We start from the raw sequence: 15,298 nt of genomic DNA, 5'->3' as shown, positions 1-15,298 counted from the left end.
TCGATGGAGAGGACGGACGCACTTATTACATGTGTTATCTGGTCTCCATTGTCTGAATGAGACACCACTGGGGGGAGAGTGGGAGGAAGAGGAGGAGGAGGAAGGAGGAGGAGGAGGAGGAGGAGGAGGAGGAGGAGGAGGGGAGTTTATTGGCTTTAGCAAGGTCAGAGAGAGAGAGAGGGGAGACAAAGTGCTGGGCCAGCACAATGGGCTCTTATTTTGTTGGGTCAGGCAGTCCAGGCGATTAAGCTGTCAGCTCAGAAGGGGCACTATTGATTTGGGCATGGAGGGGTGGGGAGGGGTACACCCCCAGTTGTTTTAGTTTATTAGCCAGCAACAATTTGATTTGATAGTAAGGAGGTGTAGCAATGTGAGGATTAAAGAACACAGTGATCACGGTTATACAAACAACCTCGCCTTATGGTCCTCTAGAGTTCTTTGGTCCTCCTGCCCGCGTCCCTTTGGACTCATTGCAGTGACAGCCTTTAGGCACCGTCCACATTTCATTGCCGTGCCTACAGAGTGCAATTTAGGTATGGTGAAGGGTATGTGATGATGTGGGGGGTATACTCATGTCTATACTCATGCCCCCTGTATTTCAAGGAAGAACATGTATTTATTTACTAGTGCTGTCAAACAATTGAAATATTTAATCTTGATTAATTGCATTAATGTCATAGTTAACTCGCAATTAATCACACTTTTGTATCTATTTAAATGTCCCTTGATTTCTTTTTGTCCCATCCTTCTTTCTCATTTTAATGCTCTTATCAACATGAAAAAGTGCATGGGCTTGTTTGTGCAAATGTTAATGATATAGGGGGGGGGGGGAATTGGCACCAGCTGTGTGCTTGGCTATCAGGTGGTATTTCAGACTGGACATGCTGCGATGATATGTTGTTGATGATGATGATGATGATGATGATGATGATGATGATGCTGTGTTCCCTCAGATCCCTTTGGTCTATCAATGGAACATTTGGTAACTTTTAAAAATGAAACTTTCCATCCAGAATCTCATCAGCGTCCATGTCGGCGTCTGGCGCTCGCCATCCACTCAGAACGGAACGTTACTCCTCTTTGGCCGCCTCGCGAGCCCAAACGGTGTGTGTGGGGCGTGTCTGTTGTTTTGTTTCTGGTCTAGCAAGATCCGGCGGGTGTTGTCGTTTTTACTGGTTGTTTTGCTTCAGCATGTGAAAAAACTACAGCGTTTGCTAGGCCAAAAAGAACGTTAATCTCAAGATGAAAAAAATTGTTAAAATGGGTTTGCGTTAACACCGTTAACGAGTTTCACTGACAGCACTATTATTTACTATAAATCATTCATTCACAAAGGAAATTGGTGTCCTTAAAGGTTGGATCTTTCCTATTTTTTTAATTAAGACAATAAGATCAATTTCCAAAGGATATTTTTTCTATTCCTCTTTTCAGTCAACTTAAGCAGGGGTTATTATACTCATGAGCAGCACTGTAATATATAATTTTGACTGCCACAATGGGGCCATCTGCGCAAGATCTCAATTTATATTGACAGACAAGGGAAATTGGGAAGAATCGAGCCAAGCAACGGGAGTCTGAAGCAGTCTGTAAAAGTGTAATTGGGTAGGACGCTCCAAGAGCGAGAGGGGGAATTACAGGGTCATGGACTCAAATAACCCTCCACCCAGACAGTCAGAGGAAATTACTGTGTATTCTACACACAGTTTTATACAGCATGAGTGAGCAGAGCTGCAGCTGTGCATTCATGGGAACTTAAGCTTTTTGATGAAGAGCCATGCAGGCCATGGATTTTACACTTTGCAGAGAAAATGGTGAAGGCCTTCTACCATATTAATAATTTAGACGCTGAGCTATGAAAACAACTCTGTGCAGACAACAAAAACATACAAGAGGTAAAGGTATAAGGTTTCAAGTAAGTATATTGAACACATTGCATGTTTACACCACTGAGACCCTTTTTGCATAGCATAATTACAGAATTTTCTTTCTCATGGTACAATTTTTATATATTGAGAAAAACGGGATATTGGTAGCTGCATGCTGATAATGTTTCAATGACAATATTATATTTTGCCTTATCAAATTAAGAGCATTTTTTAAGGATACACTTTTTGGCTTCCATTAGTCAGCTATAAGTTTACCAAAAGATTTCAGAAAAACACCTATGCCGGCACTACAGATGTGTTTCACTTTGTGTCTTCTTCTGACTATGGTATATCTTCTCAGAGATGACATGTGGGCAGTTTGGTCATTAAGGCAACAAATCTTCTCTAGCCCCTTGCCCTTTAATCTCAGAGAGAGGGGCAATTAATCTACATAATTTTATGAGCAGGATCACACATGAATTTGCCGTTTAACGCCAGTTTATTGCCCTTTTATGATGTCGTTGGAATTACATTTACAATTACAATTTTTTACATTTTTTCTGCTTCTGCAAGTAACAAACTAAACAGGACAAAGCTTAGGAAGGTCTTAAGATAGGGGTCTTCATTAGGGATAACCATCCAGAATGACTAGCTCAATGACTGCCCTGCCTATAATTCTTCATATGCTATTTTTGTGATTGAAGTTTAAATTGCGTACCTTACTTAAAATATAAGTGTCAATGTAAATTGTTCTCCACTATTGGGCAGAAGAGTTTCCTGCCTCTCCTTTTAATAGATGCAGTATTTTTCACCGAGAAGTGCTCTGTTGGCTTTGTCCTGACAGAGTGGGAGGAGAGTAGCTACTGTAAGGCCACAGCTCCAATTACACGCCGCCTCTGCTCCTTAAATGTCAAGCTACTTTGCATTACCCAAAGTGCAATGGCATTCAGCGAATATTAGCCCCACTCCAGCCACATCTGACACATCGTTTCATGTGGCTCCTAGAGTAAAAAGTAAATGATCGTCGAGTCCTTTCCTTCCATCCATAACCTATCTTTTCTGAATTTACCACTTCACATTTCAAGGAGTTTTGGGCGCCTATGAAAACAGTCTACCACAAAGCCAAATTAAATAACGAATGGTTGGAGAATGTCCTTTCAGCAGCTTTTGTAATTGCTTTGTAGTAAAGATTCATGATCTTTCTTTTAATGCTGTTGGTTCATTGGCTGCACTGCCACCCAGGGCCCCTCAACTTCTCCCATTAGAGACTCCACAGGCTTGACAATTTAGCTGCTTTGTCGATCATTAAGAGGGGAGACGCAGAGCTTCCCCTCTCTAATTAAACCTTGATTAGAAAATTGCTCTACCACAGACACAACACAGAAGAAAGTGTAAGGAAAGGGACAGAAGGTGGCCTAGAATGTGCAGGTGGTGTTCCCATAATAAGCATGGGCCATAAAAACACAGCAACACAGTTGCACTGAACTACTTTACTGTCAGCCTGTTTATTCAGGCAACAAGTACAAAGATCCATGTCTTAATTAGTGCAACTAATAATTAATCCATCAATCAAATCAATTTTATTTATAAATGTAAAGTATATATATTATTTTCTATATTCGCTTTTCTAACAACTACTCAAAGCTCTTTTACATAGTACAGGAACCATTCACCATTCACACACATCTCTACCTGAAGAAAGCATTCCATTGGTTTCTTGCTGGGAACACACATCAACACTCAATGTTCAATGTCTTGCCCAAGGACACTTCAACACGGGACTGCAGGGCCAGGGATCAAACCATCAACCTTCTGAGTGGCAGACAACCGCTCCACCACTGAGCCACAGTATCAAATCATAACAACTTCTCTCAAGACACTTCACAGGGAGTAGGTCTAGACCACACTCTATAATTTACAGGCTGAATTTAAGTTGCTATAGCCACTAACTAGTTAAGTACTCAGGATGCCAACCCCAGACTCCAGTGTCAAGGTCCAGTTCTACATTCAACCCTCACAACCTCTGTACAACTTCTGCACGGTACACGAACATTGCACTTCCTTCCCGAGAATAAACATTGCCACTATCATACATTTCCATACACATTTTACAATATATAACAGATTTACATTTGAACAGGAAAAGATACACATGCATAAGGTCTGACAATTCATGCATAATCAACATTTGAAGTAAACGTTGTGAAAACCTTTAAGTCACTATCATTAAATGCATACATTAGCTTTTGCTTTGATAAGGGCCAGGGTTAACTGACAACCAGTGGACCGTGCAACCGAGTCATTACCATAATTTTGCATTCTCTAATGTCATTTTCTACAAGGTTAGGCTTCATGTAATTATTGCCCCAGGACAGCAGTAGGCTATAAGAAATAGAGAGTGCAATGAGTGGAGGAGCAGTGGGCCACTTGTTTGACTTAATGAGACTGATCTGAGCAGATGGAGGAGAGACGCCCAGGTTGCTCTGACACAAAGTTGCCCAGCCTGTTTTAGCTGGCCACTTATCTGTTTAGACTCTCTCCAGCTTGGGCCTACAAAATGAAACTTTACCTGCATTTTCTGTCTATGTGGACTAGGGTGACATGACTACTACCAAGACTGTCTTTTCCTTTACTTACAGTACTGTATATACTATTCTTAAAATGTGTGTACAATTACGGTGTCTTACCCTAACCTTAGGTATTGCCTCACATCATCTTTTATTTTAGTTTTCCACTTTTACCTTTTACACCCTTTTCAAAAATGTAAAATCTGTTTTCAGTCAGCATAACTTCTCTACTTCTTTGACAATATGCACTTCCTTACATGCATAACTATTTCTCAATTGCAGGGCTTTACTTTCATCCCATTTTATATTCATTGTGATTGACAAGCGGCTGTTTGTGGTAGAGTAGCAGCTTTTGCGGTTGTCAGTCTGTACTTCATCATTTCATCATGTACAACCTAACCTGACACCAGACCTACATCCCTTTATAATCTTTTAAAGATTACTATCACAGTGAGAGCACGACCAATGCAAAAGACAAAATTATTGTAAACTGTGGTGTATCAAAACATACAGTGGCTGGTTTTCTTGTAGAGAAACAAGGTTTTCTTACAATGTCGGGCTGTTAAGAAAAAAAGTCACAACTAAATTAATTTTGGTCATTTCGGTGGTCCAAAAATAAAAACGTCTTTTCTGACGTGTGAGAAAGTGGATTTGGTTTGAAATCATACTTTCTGCCAATACATGACAGCAGTATCCTCTTATTTTTAATTGTTCATTATCCTGTCTGCTAACACATTGTGCAACATCTTTTATCAATCTTTGGGGAGACATAGCAGACTGTTTCTGTTGTGGAAACAAAATCCTTCCTGCTCCTTGTCATGTTCTAGACACCAGTCTATCCTAATCTAATTCCTTCTGGTTGCTGTGTAATTGAAATAAATGCAGTTTTTAATTGAATTTAGCCAAAGAACATGAACTGTTTATTCTCTGTACAACATTTGAACATTTGTCACAATTCTTTTGTTTGCCTGTAAAGGGACTGCTGATGAAATTTAGCTATCTAACTAACTCTGCCCCAATAAACAAATCAAAATATTCAACAAAATAGCTATAGGGCTGCGGTTAATACAAGCGACCACAAGGCAATGACAACAATGTCTTTAACATGCAAATGTACATACACCTTCACTAGCTAGCAGTCTGAAGTACTGTATAAAGTGGTGAGCAAAACTTGAAGGAATGTGTCGTCACTAATGCAGTGTTTCCACTACCTGGTAAAAGGAGAATAGCTAGTCCACCTTAAGTGAGCCTGTGCCAAAATTTCCGTGAGCTTTGGGGTTGGCTTGGGCCTTGAGGAGTGTATAAACCACACACCCCACACACTTTCTTTGGCAGTGTCCTCATTTAGGATCCTATTAACATGCGGGTAGAAGCTCTTCCTGAGCCTCTCAGCCTGGTGAAACAGTCTCTGCCTTGCCTTTCTCACCACTGAGTTAGTATTCAGCACCCAGGTCAGACCCTGATGTGGATAACAAGGCGCTGTCCCCCCTCTCCACCGAGGACTTGCTGATATTTTCCCTGCTTCTTCCCAAAATCCACTATCATCTCCTTAGCCTTTGTGATGTTTATGAGCAGGTTGTCCTGACACAAGTGGGTCAGGTCCTCTACTTCCTTCAGCTAGGCCTTTTCATTGTTATCTGTGATACACAATGGTGTGTTTACACCATTAAGCCTGGAAGAGGTGTGTCCGCCCATTCCAACCACCTGTGGACTGCGTGTCACATCCACAGTGAGGTGTTTAATCCCAGGACCTTGAGCTTTGTGACGAGCCTGGGAGAAGGTAGGAGCATAGGTTCCCTTTGTTTCCAGGTAAGATAGAGTGGTGTGGAGGATGCGTGCTGTGGCATCTTCCCTTGAGCAATTGGGACAGTAGGCTTGTAAAAATATTGCTTTGCTTGCTTTCACTCTTACGTTCCAAGTCCTATGTGACTTTCCTTGCATATATCCATATACATGATATACTTACAATAACTTTTAATAGATTTAACTTCAGCTGACACCTGTAAAATGTGGAAAATGGCTGCTTTAACTATTTGTTGATATCCTTTCAGTTTCATAAGTCATGGATTGCATTTCGACCCTCTTGTATTTAACTGTATGCTCTTACTTGAAAGAGGTATTGAAATCCTTATAATCTAAAGGTCCGCAGTTACTTTAACCTCACTCCATTTATTTTAAAGTACACTCAAGTACACTCACTGCCTTACTTACTTACAGTCATAGACTGTCATTCTCTACAGTAAACACTTTTTTGTTAACCTGAATCAGTTTTGTTAAAACTACTCTTAAAACACAATAGACATGACTTGAATTAAAAGGCAATCAATGCAAGGTCCCCTGTAGGATCCCTGGACTGCCAAGGATCTCTTTATTAGGAGTATTCTCGTAGAGCATTGTTAATTTTGTTAACGATAATCACGACAAAATATGTTCCTCAACAACCTTTTTTCCATGACTAAGTCTAGACGAGACGCCACTGCCATCATTAAACACTAACTCTGACGATTTACACATACAATATCGGTAATTAAAAAATGACGAGACTTCATTTTCCACGTTACCTTCCCCTCTCTGGTCGCTCTGTGTCTCAGAACTGCGCTCTGGCAATTTCGATTCATAAGTAAATTAATGTGATTGTCAGTTTCATACATCAGTTAAGTGTTTGGCAGGACTAGATTAACTGAAATATAGGATATTTAACACAGCAGTAAAAACGAATAAAAAAAAATAGCTTACAAATTACAGAGAGCAAACATTTTGAAAAAGTAATGAATAAAGGATGACTAAATGTAATGACATTAAATTGACTAAAACTATACTAAAACTATGAAGGATAAAAAATGACTAAAATGTGACTAAAACTAAAGACTTAGACTAAATCTAAAATGGCTGCCAAAATAACCACTGTCTTAGAGTTTATACTTTCTCTGATCTTAAGGAGAGGACCTGGAGATTATTACTATTATTATTATTATTATTATTAATATTATTATTGTTACTGGAGATTATTGCTCCCACAATCTGCCCGTCATGCTCATCTCAGATGAAAACTCTGGGTTGCTGTTAAAGCCCAATTCTGTAATTTCTAAAGTAAAACACACCAACAAAGTAAATCCCCCGGGTGTTAGGGTTGGTACTAATGAAAAGTAGCTCACTGTAGGCATCACTTAACCGCAAACTGCTCCTTCAATAAAGCGCTTCACAACCATCTTTGATCGTGCTAATATGATATCACTGAACTCTGAGAAGCAGATGTTGAGAACACAGTGTTTAGCTAGAAAGTATTTCCTTTGCATACAGTACACAAAGCGCTCCAAATCCCCACAGTCTCAAATGTTAACAGCAACTATATGTATTCTGAACTACTGATATTTCCTTCCATCATAGGCCCTGGGAGGATAGGATTCTCCCTCAGCCAGCTGGAGGGACACACACAGAGGAAAAAGAGAGCAAAAATGAGAAAAGGAAAGAGAGACAGCAGAGGCGAGAGCGCACAAAGAAGCTGAAATCCCTTTCCTCTGGGGAGAGACTCTCTGGCGACTTTACCCACTTCATATCTGATGAGCCTTTGGAGGATAAGAGTAGGGCTTTATCGCCACGATGCCTGGCAGAAGGAGAGATCCTCTCACCTCAGTGGTCAGAGTTGACCCTGTATGTCAGGCAGACAGGTAGACACCGGCGCTGAAGTCATTACTGCCAAAATGAGGCAAGAACAAGGTGGGGTGGCTCTCTTCAGTGAAGCTTATGGCAGGACTCAAAGTTTGCAGGGAATCACGCTACCAAAATCTTGTGGGATACAGTTGCATGCTGCCTATAATTGAGTTGAAAGCATTACTGAATATTTCATTTATGCTTTGAGAATTGGATTCTTGGGAACTCAGCAAAAATTAAGTGGGAATGGGATATTTTTATTACAGCTAATGATACATGCTTCTTGCCTACCCTTCATCTGGCCCTATTTTTCAAATAGCGTTAGTTTAAAAACCTAGTAAAAAATTAGGCTTAATTTGTGCAATTCTGTAAACAAACTTCAGTTAAGTCGATATCAATAGGCCAATTTATAAATCAAATCCTATTTTGCGCACAAGCACTCCAGACTCATCCAATTACCATCCACTTTGTTGTTGGGTCAGCACAAAACAAGGGCAACAGGACCACTCATTAACTACCACAGTTAAAGGGATCTTCAGGACCCAGAAATGAGCTCATAGCCAGCCATCTAAAACTTGAGAGCAATGGGCCGACAGCCTTCCCTGCATACACAGCACAAACTGCAACCCAGAGTGAGAAAGCTCTATTACCTGCTACTCACAAACATTTCTCTAGACCGCAATAGGAGAGTAGGTCTGGTGGTCTACTGTGACTCTGAAAACCCTCCTCCTTATTTTTCACTCCCTTGCTCACACTCACCCTCCCTACCATCCTTTGTCATTGGAACAAACCCAGGGGGACGGGAAGATCCAGCCAGGAAAGTGAGCTAACTGGCTTCACTATTACAATTCCTGTCACAGGTGAGCCTTTTGGCTGCTAAGCCCAGCTGGAGCTCTCTGATCCCTTGGTTCTCAATATATGGACTATACCAACTGTCCTTGGTTCTTGTTACAGACAAAAACTCACTTTTCAAAAGCACAAAATGAATATCAAGAAAACATTCAAACCCACACGTGACTGAATGTATATATTGTATGTATATTTATGTCTTTTATGTGTTTCATACCTGCTGCACTTCGGGGACATACATGAAGTTGATGTTGAAGTTGATAGTACACAAACGCTTCATTTTGCAACTTATAAAAAGGATCAGTGCTAAAAGGTGGTATTTACTCTGTGATGCTCAATAGGAAGAAGTGATGATGGCACATCACAGCCTTGATGGCTAGATACTCCGTACTTTTGTTGTTTATCTAAAGAATTACAACGATTCATGTTAAAATCAAATGGTGCCAAATCTCAGTACGGCAAGCTCCTTTGTCCTCTCTGCATGTTGACAGACAGCAGGGCTCCGACACACACATGCAGAGCTGTGGGACGGAGCGAAACTACACTACGTCAACTCGGCAGTTTAATTCACAACAGGCTAGATTTATCAAGCCGTTTGCACCTGTTTCCAGGCGTTAATTGTTTGCAAAGACTGACTTAACCGATGCGGGCAATTTACCAACAGGGCGCACTTGGGTAACTGCGCAGATTGCCTTCCACATGAGCAAGAAGAGACTAGTTGTGGTTTCAATATGCGTTTGGGAGGATCATGGGGAAAGTGGGAGTTCCACCCAAAAAGGTGGGAGGATACGTGTAAAATGCGCCAAATTATATATTCTGTGGTATTTGGTATTTTCAAAGACATCCAGTAAGAACGCGCCTCCATTCTGCAGGGGAAATTCTCCGCCTCTTAAAAGCAGCAAGATGAAGATAGGCCAAGCTGAAAAGACTTTTTTACACAAGGATCACACTTTTTTGGTGGCGTGAACAAAACATCATTAAGCGTTACAGATTAAGCAGCCATGCAATATTACAGTTACTGGAATAAATCTCCAACTCAGCGTTCATATTCCCTTCCAGCAGTTGATAACTCCTCGCTACATTACAAATTTTGGCATCAGGATCATTTTAAAGAGTTATAGCATCAGCAGTGGGAATACCTGAGTCTGCACTCAGCCGTATCATAGCACCAGTACCGCTTTGCTACAACACAATTTACGGTATAGTGGGTGGAGAAAGGCGCTGATTACCCAATGAACTGGATGTTTGGTAAATACAACGTAAACTGAAGTATCACAGCGTGCACTTTCTGCGTGGCACTAATGACGCTACATTCGCAAACGTATGTACATCTGGCCCTCTGAGTCACGGCAATCTCGATAAAGCACTTGCAAGTCTTGTTACACTTTTCAAAACTCCACGCAAGACAGCGTTAGCTGCAATATAATATTAAAGGGTAACTACCTTTTTTTCCAACCCCATGCATTTGTGTCTAACAGACTGATGTGACCAAAAATCTTTGAAATTGGTCCAGTATTGAGTAAGATCGCAGTGACGGGCAAGCTGCAATGTAACCCAATGGGTCAATTGTGGAGCCTTGATTATTGGACGGAGAGTAAGAGAGACACAGAGACAGGGTGGCAGCGGGGGGAGGAGGGTAAAGCAGCGCCTGGAGGCTGCGAGGCTCAGGATATTGGTAGTGCTCCTGTGGGTGCTGTGCCCCCATATGTCCAAAGAACATGACAGGAGTGGGACCTGTTGCTGCCAGATATCTGTGTGCTGGATGTGTCCAGTGATATAACTCGGACACAAAGCTTTATCATTCCCCCTCAAATCAACACGGCTGTGAGACATTAGCAAATACAAACCATTGATTTTGCTGAAAATCTTGTAGATAACACAAAACCATAAATATGTATTATAGCCTATTGATTGCACAAAACACTGCCGGCTGCTTCCTCTCTCCCTCTGTCCCCTCGCCCGCTCTTTATCCGTATACTGCCTCCATAGACTTTACTCTGGCTCAAATTAATACAGGCGGCAATCCAATTATAATGACCTCATCCACTTTGTCAAATCATTTAAATATTGAGCCATGGCACTGACAATCTTTTAGATAACAGTAGGCTATCATTTCTGTAGCCTACTCCGAACAGAGTCCCAGAACGCCTTTTTCTCAACTCACGTTACTCTCTCCACACCGCCGATCGATAATGTGGTCAGACACTTTTAGTAACAATATGAGCCTGTCAGTAGCAAAAAAAAAATCACTTTTAGTGGACAAAAATCAAAGCTCCACAATTGCCCCATTAGGTTAAATTGCAGCTGGGCTCGTGCCGGCTCGTCACTGCGATCTTGCTCAATACTGGACCAGTTCCAAAGATTTTTGGTCACATCAGTCTATTAAACACAAATTCATGTGGAAATGGGGGGGTCCAGATTAAAAAAAACGGTAGATACCCAGTCAACGTTACACTGCAGGCAGACAGGCAGGCACAAAAGTCTTCTTCTTTCCCTTTTGACTGACTGACAGGGGGAGGAAAGCAGGCCCAGCAGTGTTCACTATGCCCTGGTGACTGACTGGCAGGGGGAGGATTGCAGGCCCAGCAGTGTTCTCTATGCCCTGGTGACTGACTGGCAGGGGGAGGATTGCAGGCCCAGCAGTGTTCTCTATGCCCTGGTGACTGACTGGCTGAGGTTGTAGGGCAAAGCAAGGCATCGTTATTTCTATAGCAGATTTCAGCAAGAAGGAAATTCAAAACGCTTTTCATAAAAAAGTACATTAACAGTGTAAGAAATTAATAATTATTTGGTTTAATAGGTTGTAGGGATGGGAGGGGAGAGGAAGGGGTTTTATTTTGTGGGGTGTGTAAGAGCTTGATAAATAACTAAATGTTCTAAATAATTTATAGGTTTGGAATTATTTTTGCAATTGAAATACATTTTTTGTTATAACAGAGTTAAAGTAGAGAAAAAAGGTACCCTTGGGAACTGAATTTCAGCCACCGGTATTGAAAAAAATGTGAACTTAGAATTTACTAGTAATCCGTTTAAGGGTGGTGAAACTAAATTCACCATGGGCCATACAGGGAACAAACTGTCAATCTTGCGGTTATCCGCACCATATAATAAGGCAAAATGAGGCGTCAGCGAGGCCTCATTTAATACCCATGACCATGTAAAAAAATTCTGGAAAATCATTCATTTTAAAAATGCCTTCTAATCCTTGGGTTCTCTGCGTTTAGAAACTGCTGATCCTCACACAGACCAATCCACATTCAGCACAAATACATCTGTGACATGATGACTGAGTCGAGTCCCAATAGAAACTCATTTACTGTCAACGATGTGATTTTCAAAAACATTAAAGGTCAAATAAAAACAAAATTGTCACACTTAAATCCATTTCTGTGGGAACCCTGCATATATGCCTGCCTCACTAAGCTAAAAAACAGAGTACTGTGCATACATGAAATGCCTCTAATTTGGTGTTTAATATGTCACTTCTTCATGCTGAGTGTATATTATTGTGGATTAATGTATTCCTCAATCAGGCTCACTAATTATGCAAGACAAATACAAGGATTATAGCACTCCTGTGAGTTCTTAATGGTTTTTAAGAAAATATCTATAAAAACCAGAGAACCCAAACCAAAAAGGCTCAGAATAATATAAGTTTCTAAGGTCAAATGATCTAAAGAATCTCAAGCAGGATTGCAATACATTGTAATAGATTATTCATAATATTTTGTATAGTAAATAGAATATGCAAAGTAACTACAGCTACACAAATAGATCAGTAAAACGTACAATAGCCAAGTAGGCAAATTAAAATACTCACATAAAAGTACTTTACAGGTTGAAGTATGACACTGTGGTAAAATGTTTTTTTAAAGCACTTGAATAATAAATTCATGTTGTTTAGTTTAAATCAGTAAAATTACAGTGTGATTAAAACTCACTATCTACATTATTTACAGGACTTGATTTACAGCTGATATGTGAAAAGGTGCACAACTTTATTTAAAGGTCCTAAATTCTCTGGGCAGGCAAAGCAGAGAAACGGGCAATAATAATAAAAATAATACTAATAATAATAAGGGGCAAGATTCCAGATTGGTCCATCTGAGCTTTCATTTTCTCAAAGGCAGAGCAGGATACCCAGAGCTCGGTTTACACCTATCACCATTTCTAGCCACTGGGGGGCCATAGGCAGGCTGGGGGACCTCATATTAATGTTAAAAAACTGATACAATCATGGGACCTTTAACAGTAATTTAGCTTTACTACAAACCATCACAGGAAGCGTTACTCTCCACTGCAGATGGTATATACGTGTAGCAAGCCTCAACATTATTCCCGACACGTTTCTCTCTGTCAGCAGCTCGGACACACTGCTGTCCACGCTGACGTACCGTCACCTGTGGGGACACAGATGTTGTCCGTTCCGTCTCTGGCTCTGACCACGGGGACAGAGACGGGACGGCTCGCTTCAACGCAGCGCAATAACTCCTGAAAATAATATCTATCTTGTTAATATATCTGCAGTCACCTCAACCATCAAATACAGCAACAGGAAATAATACTCACGTTTTTTACCTGTGAAGAAATGTTTCACGTGTTGGTGAATTCTTAAAAAGGAAAACACCACTAAATGCTGCATTAAAATGCGTTGTAACAAGTATAATATTACCAAAATGTAATTAATATTGCATTATATTACTGTGTTACAGCAAAAAGGAATACATTTCTGTATTTGCGTTACCTTTGTAACGCGTTACTCCCAACACTGCTAGAGAAAATATCTCTCCATCTGATCCTTTATCTTGGATATTTAGATATTCTGTCTGGAACGATCTCAAGGACATAGGTCATCCAACAGCGATAGAGTCCTTCTTCATGACCACATGGGGGGTGACCTAAAGAACTGTTCCTGCCGTGATCCAAGAAGCCTTGTCTCAGTAAGCCAACAATCTGGAATGGATTTTCTATGTAATTTCAGAGTATTAACAGAGTTGATATTTGGTGACGGACCACATCATGACAGACCACGTCATTCCAAATACCCTACTCCCCCCGACCGGCTTCAAACATGCTGTCATTATCAAACAAAACACCTCCAACCATTGCAGAAAATATATAATATTGTAAAGTGTGATATGTGTAAACTCTGCGATCAATATGCGCATCAGCAGACTATGACAAGTCAGATATGTAGCAGATAATTAGTAACTTAAGCATGATGATACACAGAATGATCACAGGTTATCATAATATAGTTATAGTTATAGCACTTAGATATGGTAGTAGTATAAAACTAAACAGGAAAAATAATAGTGTAGCAAATCATTGCTTTGAGTTCAAGTATTTCTCTAGTGTTTGGATGAATATGAAATATGTGCAACGTGAATGCTTGTCCCGTGTGTATGACAAAAGCCATTTTGAGTTTTCTATATAGCCATTATTAGCTGGAAATAATTATATAAATGATACCTTATTATCATATTAGAAAGGCATAAATGTCCCCACAGAATATATTCTGTGTGAATGATGTACAGCTGATTCACAAACAAATCTGATGATGATGTTCTTGACCTAGTGAAAACATGACTATTGTCTTCGTATGCAAGACAATAGTCATGTGTCATGTTATACAATATTAACTTTGACTAAAGTTTGATTTGCAATTAATACCAACACAAATACTACACATAGGTTCATAGCTGCAGCACAGAAGGAAAATGTAGCAACCACTAGTTGCAAAACATCACCTGCAAGCAGATTTGCAGGAGAGGAATAACCAATCGTACAAAGTGAACAGAACCACATGTGCAACTAGTTGTCGTTACCTTGGAGAAGTGAAGCAGTATTTCCTGGTCTCTCGGTGAGTAAAGGCAGCAGGCCCGAGCCCCCAACAGCACAGACAGGAAAACGCTCTGCTGAGAAAAGTAAAACTGTAGTATAATAACACAATTAGAAGACAACAACATCATCAGCAACAAGATTTCACTTTTTTGTGATCAAATCTTTATTTATTTTTAGATATTTAAGGAACAAACAATTACAAACAATACACTGAGACAGAGAGCCCAGGGCCACACAAACACATATAAACATACACACAAACACACACAAACACACACACACACACACACAGACAGACACAAGATTTCCCAACATTAAGACACATCAAGTGCTTCCATAACTTGTCTTATATACATTTAGGGTTTAGATTGAGAAGGATATGATTAGAACTTGTGTTGGTACAGTTATTGGTTTCCATTCAAATAATCCATTTAAAGGCCATTTTTCAAAAATAGTTTTTTCTTGTACTCTGAGCTAGAAATCTCCACTACAGTAGCACTTCCATACACCAATCTTTAATCT

General features: G+C 40.2%; 1 long non-coding RNA gene across 1 annotated transcript; it reads right to left on the bottom strand.

Annotated features, from left to right (window-relative positions):
- Positions 1-7,545: 7,545 nt before the first annotated feature.
- Positions 7,546-14,846, bottom strand: LOC116700504 (uncharacterized). Its single transcript, XR_004334671.1, has 3 exons — positions 14,761-14,846; positions 7,983-8,081; positions 7,546-7,851 (listed from the first exon to the last, which is right to left on the bottom strand). It is a non-coding gene; the product is annotated as an uncharacterized LOC116700504 (long non-coding RNA).
- Between the last annotated feature and the right edge of the window lie 452 nt (positions 14,847-15,298).

This window comes from Etheostoma spectabile, chromosome 13 (assembly GCF_008692095.1).
Source record: "Etheostoma spectabile isolate EspeVRDwgs_2016 chromosome 13, UIUC_Espe_1.0, whole genome shotgun sequence".
Lineage (NCBI taxonomy): Eukaryota > Metazoa > Chordata > Actinopteri > Perciformes > Percidae > Etheostoma > Etheostoma spectabile.
The sequence above is the reverse complement of the archived record's forward strand: the minus strand, read 5'-3'. Positions and strand labels throughout refer to the sequence as shown.